Below are 6,237 nucleotides of genomic sequence, written 5' to 3' on the forward strand. Positions count from 1 at the left end.
GCAGGGTCTCGGCGTCCTCCTGAAAGCGGAGGCCACAGGTGAGGAGGTGGTGGAGGCCCGGGACAGCCCCACCGTGCAGACACCTCCTGGGGGGGCATGGCGCAGTGCGCAGGCCCCGAGCTCAGCTGCCCAGGGACAGAGGCTGGGGCCACTGGGAGAGGGGCGCGAGGCCAGGCGGCCATGCAGCGGGAGGGAAGGGTGGCCCCGGGAAGTGTTCCCAGGGACAGCGGGAAGCCCGGTCTGCAGGTCCAGGTCGGGTGAGTGGCTCTGGGCGATGCGGGGGGGAGGATACTCAACACCCAGCCACCGGGAGGCCGGAAGTAGCACCTGACGGGGCGGACAGCAGTGCCCAGAGACGGACGGTGCCGTGATGGAAATGGTGAGGCTGCCTGTGGTCAGGAGCAGAGGACCACGGCTGGAGACACCTAGGATCCGTCCTCCAGGAGCGGCTGCAGGGCAGCAGAGAGGCACAAGGGGACAGGACGGGGCGCAGAGCGGTGGGGACGCTCGGGACACCGGGCGCCCACGAGCCTCCCTGAAGGAGCGGGCACTCTTCTCCCACACTCCAGGGACTCTCTGTCTGAAGCACTGGGGACAGAACCCGGGCCCTTTTCACTGAGCTGCAACCCCAGCCCTTCTTTACTGCTTATTTTGAGACGAGTTCTCGCAGAGTTGCTAAGTTGCCCAGGCTGGGCTGGAGCACGTGGCCCTTCTGCCTCAGCCTCCCGAGGGCTGGGTGACAGGCATGCCCGCCACACTGGCTCTGCCTCCTGTCAGGACCGTCCCTGCGCCCCGGCAGGTCTGATGTGCCCGGGCCCCAGGCCCCAGACCAGGGACCCTGCCACGCAGCCGTGATGGGTGTGCGGGTCCGGTCCACAGCAGCACCCTCCCCCTCCACTGCGCACGGCAGGGTCACCACCTCCTGTCTGAATGGCTGCCCCGCCGGCTTTGTCACAGCAGAGGGCTCCATGTCACCATCCACGATGGGGATCGCCGGACCCTCGTCCAGTTTCTGGTCACTGTTGAGATCAAGCTTCAAACAAGAATGACCTCACTGCAGTGCAGCATGGAGACTCAACAGCAGCAGGCGTGCAGAGGACGGGCCCAGCTGAGGACTGAGCCTCAGTTTCCCCGGCTGTGGAGTCCCTACTCGGCTACTCTGGAGACCTGGAAGGAGCCAGCTTGGCACCCAAGGCCCCCGGCCTGCTGAGGTCGTGCACAGGAAGCCAGGTGTGGCACGGAGGTGGGACCCCTGCCCCAGCTCCATCAGGAGTTTAACCCTGGTGACCCTGGTCACGTCTTCCTGGGCCCGAGACCCAAATACAGCTCCGTCTGTGTCTTCCCATCAACAAAGGATGCACACACACCCAGGCCTGGGTACAGTCTGCGTGCGGCCAGCCGCGGCGGGGGGCGGGGGCCGTGGACAGCTCAGAGCTCTTCCTCCGGACTCAGTCAAGCACTTTCTCCCTCTGGCAAACAGGGGGCTCGGAGCCAGTGCCACTGGCTTGGATCAAGGGCGCTGCGGAAACAGTCACCCAGCCACCAGGGCCCTGACTGCAGCCTGGGGGTAGCAGAGGCGCAGACTGGCTGTCACCAGCCCAGGGCCACTGGTGGTCAGGGCCACGAGTATCCCCCATGAATTTCACCCCAAAATGCTTGTTTCCCAATGTCTGGGAATGCTGTGCCGGAGTGGGAGTGTGTGAGCCGAGAGCTGACCTCAAGGAGCTGCGGATATGGGTGTTGGAGGTAACACCCGGCTGCAGGCCTCTGCAAGTCCCCGCCTCCCCAGGGACAGAGCCCGGGTGTCCACCAGGGCTGCAGTGCCACCGTGCACGGCCTGAGCCAGCAGGGTTTGCTGGGGAGCTTGGGGGATGAGGTCGGGTCCCCCAGAAAGGGAGCCCCACGAGGGTGAGGTCTTCCTTTCATTGTTTTCCCATAGATTTCCAGGCCTTCAGGTAGTGCCCGGCATGCAGGAGAGGCTGGATACACTACCTGGAGCAGGGCGTGGCGGTGCATGCCTGTAATCCCCACCTTCCAGAGGCTGAGGCAGGAAGGTCTCCAAAAATTCAAGGTCAGCCTGGTCTACATAGTGAGAGCCTAAGAAAACCAAACCAAAGCAAAACAAAAGAAACAAACAAACAGAAAATACTTTAGTTGAGTGAAAACAATTAGGTAATTGTTTCAGAAGCTGTGGTCAACCTTAATGGATTCAGGAGGGATATTAATAAAGGGATGATAAAGGCAAATTGGTGAGGCAGGGAAAGAATTACAACGCTGAAGGGATGGGGCCCCACCAGGTAGGAGAACCTCAAAAGAGGTCTCAGTAAGATTTTGAATTTGATTCAGGTCAGAGTTCTTCTTGTCATGAGGAAGTTGGGGGATAAATGTCAGGAGTCCAGGGCAGGCTTGGGAGGCGCCTGAGCCCACAGTTGCTGCTGGAAGTGGCATCCAGCTTTGAGGACCTTCTGGCGTTGACCTTGAGCCTATAGCCCAGGTCCGACCGAGACCCCTCTACCCCAGCCAGGGAGGTGCTCCCTGTGGCTCGGAGGAGATCACCGCTCTGGAAAGTGAATAAAGTCAGAGATGGCGGGAAATTAAACCACGGGATCAATAATTGTATGTGATGTTCACAAGTAAGTTTTGAATTCACCACAAAAAATTGTATATAATGTTATTTAAGCTGTTTGAAATATTTAAAGTCTGACACATTAATGGCATGATTTTAAAATGTTTAGTACAGTTAGCATCTTACTCTAAAACATGCACAACAACTTCATAATCTTGTACAGAGTATTTGACTGTCAAAAAAAAACTGAAATGAGCCAGGTATGGGAGCACATGCCTGTAACCCCAGCACTTCTAAGAAGCTGAGGCAGGGCAATCTCAAGTTCAAGGCTATCCCGGGCAACTTAACAACTTAACAAGATCCTATTTCAAAATAAAACATAAAAAGGGCTGGGGTGTAGCTCAGCGTGAAAGTGCCGAGTTTAATCCCCAGTATACACACGCAGACACATACACACACGCACACACACTCAGCTCATCTGCTGGGTGAATCAGCCCATCAGGTGCGTGACTCGCTTGAGAGAATCCAACAGAGTAAAAGCTTATACTTTGCAATTTAAAGGGATTTCATTAACATGGAGGATAAATGCCATTAGTCCTGGAGGAAGTGGCGTTTGTTAAAATGAGGGGAACATTAATTAAAGGACACAGGACGTGACGTTGTTTGTGTACAGACTGACAGGAACCACGTGCGAATGGATGAGCTGCAGTGGTGTGCGGTGCCCGAGGCCTGAGCAGCAACTGTGCCTTCCACTCCGACCTCGTCAAACTGAGGGTCCAGGAGCAGCCACTTCGAAGAGCCTTGTTGTGCAGAAAGGACCCTGAATCGACAGTGAGGGTGGGAGACCCAAGAGGTGTGGCCTGCAGTGCGGCTCAGGGGAGAGCCCAGCTGAGCCTGCTGAGGCCCTGGGTTCGAGTCCCAGTGCAGAAGAAAGAAAGAGAAAGAGGGAGCAGGGGAAGGAGGGAGGGCAGAGGGAGGAGGGAGCAGGGAGCAGGGAGCAGGGCGGGAAGGAGAGGCACTGAAGCCCGGAGGGGCTATCCCCACTGGCCTCTTTGGTGACGTGTGTAGGAGAACCTCTCTCACTCCCTCTCCCTCTTTCTTGCATTGAGGGATGAATACAGGGCCTCACTCTGAGCTGCATCCCCGCCTCCTTTTAAAAAAAAAATTTTTTTTTTTGGTTCCAGGGATCGAACTCGGGTCATTGCACTTGTGCAGCAGGTGGTGAAACCACTGTGCTAAATCCCCGGCCCCTAAAAAAAATTTGATTCAGGATCTCGCCAAGTAGCTCAGGCTGGTGTCAAGCCTGCCATCCTCCTGCCTCAGCCTCCCAAGAAGCTGGGGTCACACACTGTGCCACCAAGCCCAGCTCTGACACCCATGCATTGTACCCCTGGGACCACATAGTATGTCATCCACAGACCCTACGTCCGACGGCCAGGCCCAAGCTGTAGGCACATCGAAGGAATCTGTGCAGCATTTTAAACTGCCGGGGTGAGTGCCACACACTGCTGGCACTGGGTGAGCGGAAGCCAGGACTCAGCTTCTGTGGTCACGACGCAGCCCCATGTATAAGGAGCTGTTCTGCAGACGCAAGGTTCTCAAACACGCTGGACATCCATGCAGCTGAAAAGCGGAGAGACCTCAGCACATGGGAAGGGACCGAGGACGAGGGCGGGCGGGTGTGAAGGGAATGAAGGGGTGTCGCATCCCACCCCAGCTCCCCACCACAAACCAACCATGCCTCGCAAACAGGGGGACTCATAAATTTAATAAATTTAGACTTGAGAAAAAGCTCGACTGTGATTAGATGCAGCTGGAATCCGACTCATTGTTACTTACAAACAGAAAACATTTCTGCTTGGTTTTAATACGGGCTGAAGTTTCTAAGAATGCAATTACCGTGCGAATCAGGGAGACTGCACCTTGCCATACCTGAAACGTTGTCACAGTCGCTCCCTCTCGTTTTGGAAGCATCGTATCACAAAGGCCAAGCGGCCCCAGTGCCCGGTCACCCATCCAGGAGCGGCGGAGCCCATGGTGTCTGCCTGTACCTCATCCCAGGCCCCGCCAGCTGCTCCCCACCCGGCTGGGGCGTCCTGGGGTGCTGCCCGCGGAAGGAGTGCACGTCGGCGAAACACTCTCCCTTCGTCTCTCCTCTGGAAGCACCCCAGAGCCCCCCGGGATCCACCACAGACCGGGAAGGGACTTCCTCCGTGTCCCCGGCTGGCTCCGGCCCTGGCCTCCCCCCGGAAACTGCCTTCTTTGGGAAGCACGGCGTCTGTCCCCTCCCTGGAGCCTCTGTCCCTGTCTCCAGCGCGTGTCCGCCTTGATGTAAGTTTCCCCAAGTTCTCAGTTTTGTAAGAAAGCTGGCATTGGAACCATTATCAACTGACAGCTCATAAATATCCTCCGTCAGACACACTCCGTCCTTTCGCTGGCGGCTGCAGATTCTGACCACCCAGTCTGGACGGTGCCGCACGGCCAGGTACGCAGGGCTCGGGGAGTTCCCCTCAAACAGGACAGAGCCGTGTGCTCCAGAGACGAGGCTTTGTAACCCCAGCAGTATTTGTTGCTTCCTGAAGGGTGTGTTCAGCCTAACTTCTTTCTCCCTGCCAGGGTGTGGCGGTGGTCAGTGCGCTGGCCCCAGGACAGCTGGCGTCGCCCCCCGGCCGGATGCGCCAAGACCCCAGCTTCAGTCACCACTTGCTTGGCACCATCTACAAACGCTGGTGCCGCCCACCGGGATGAACCAAGGGGTGGGGAAGCCTGAACATTTCGGCCCCGCCGGAGTTTATTGCCTCACCCGAAGGAAGATCTCAGGTGATTACCGGAACAAACAGAAGGAGACGGCAAGTCCAGGCACACACGTGGGTTTGTGTTTGAAGGCGAAAGTTTAGTTCTGCAGAGAAGAGACCTGCTTGGCCCTCACATTTGCGATGCGCTAACTCCCAGTTGCTCCCAGTCACTGCTCGTCATTTCTCTGGCTCGCTTTCGTCCGCTGGCACAGCAGTCTCCGCGTGTATGGACTCCAGTCTGCACCGAAGCTTGCAGGCGGGGCCGTGACGCCAGAACCTGGCAGCTGCTGTCTTGGTGCCTCAGCTACAGCTAAGGTAGGAACAGACCCGCGCTGAAACCCGGCTGCAGGCACACCTAGCACATCACCAACACTGTCTGCCAGAGCCGGGCTGTGGGAGGGCGACAGAGACCCCTCCGCAGGCCCAGGGCCCGGAGTCTCTGCTGCCACCACGCAACTGTTGGCATCTCAGAGGCCTTCCTGGTGCTCTTTGCTCACTTCCTCCTCCACACTCCAAGTCAGGAAACCCTCCTCCGCCTCCAGTGTTGCCACGGCAGAAAACGAAGAGACCCTTCTCAGATGAAGAAGTGCAGACCGCAAATAGAGACATGAAGAAATGCTCAACATCACCCGTCATTCGAGAGATACAAATGAAAACAGCGCTGAGATTCCACCTCACTTTGGGCAGAACAAATCATCAAGACATCAGCCAATCACAAATGCTGGCAGGGGTGTCCAGAGAAAGGAAGCCGTCTCCACTGTTGGTGGGGGTGCAGACTGGTGCAACCACTGTGGAAATCAGTGTGGAGAGTCCTCAAAAAAATAAAACTAGAGGCTCCATTTGACCCAGCTATTCCCCTTCTAGAAATCTTCCCAA

Source organism: Heterocephalus glaber, unplaced genomic scaffold, assembly GCF_053883595.1.
Source record: "Heterocephalus glaber isolate CG9 unplaced genomic scaffold, H.glaber_assembly_v1.0 deba00001442, whole genome shotgun sequence".
Taxonomy (NCBI): Eukaryota; Metazoa; Chordata; class Mammalia; order Rodentia; family Bathyergidae; genus Heterocephalus; species Heterocephalus glaber.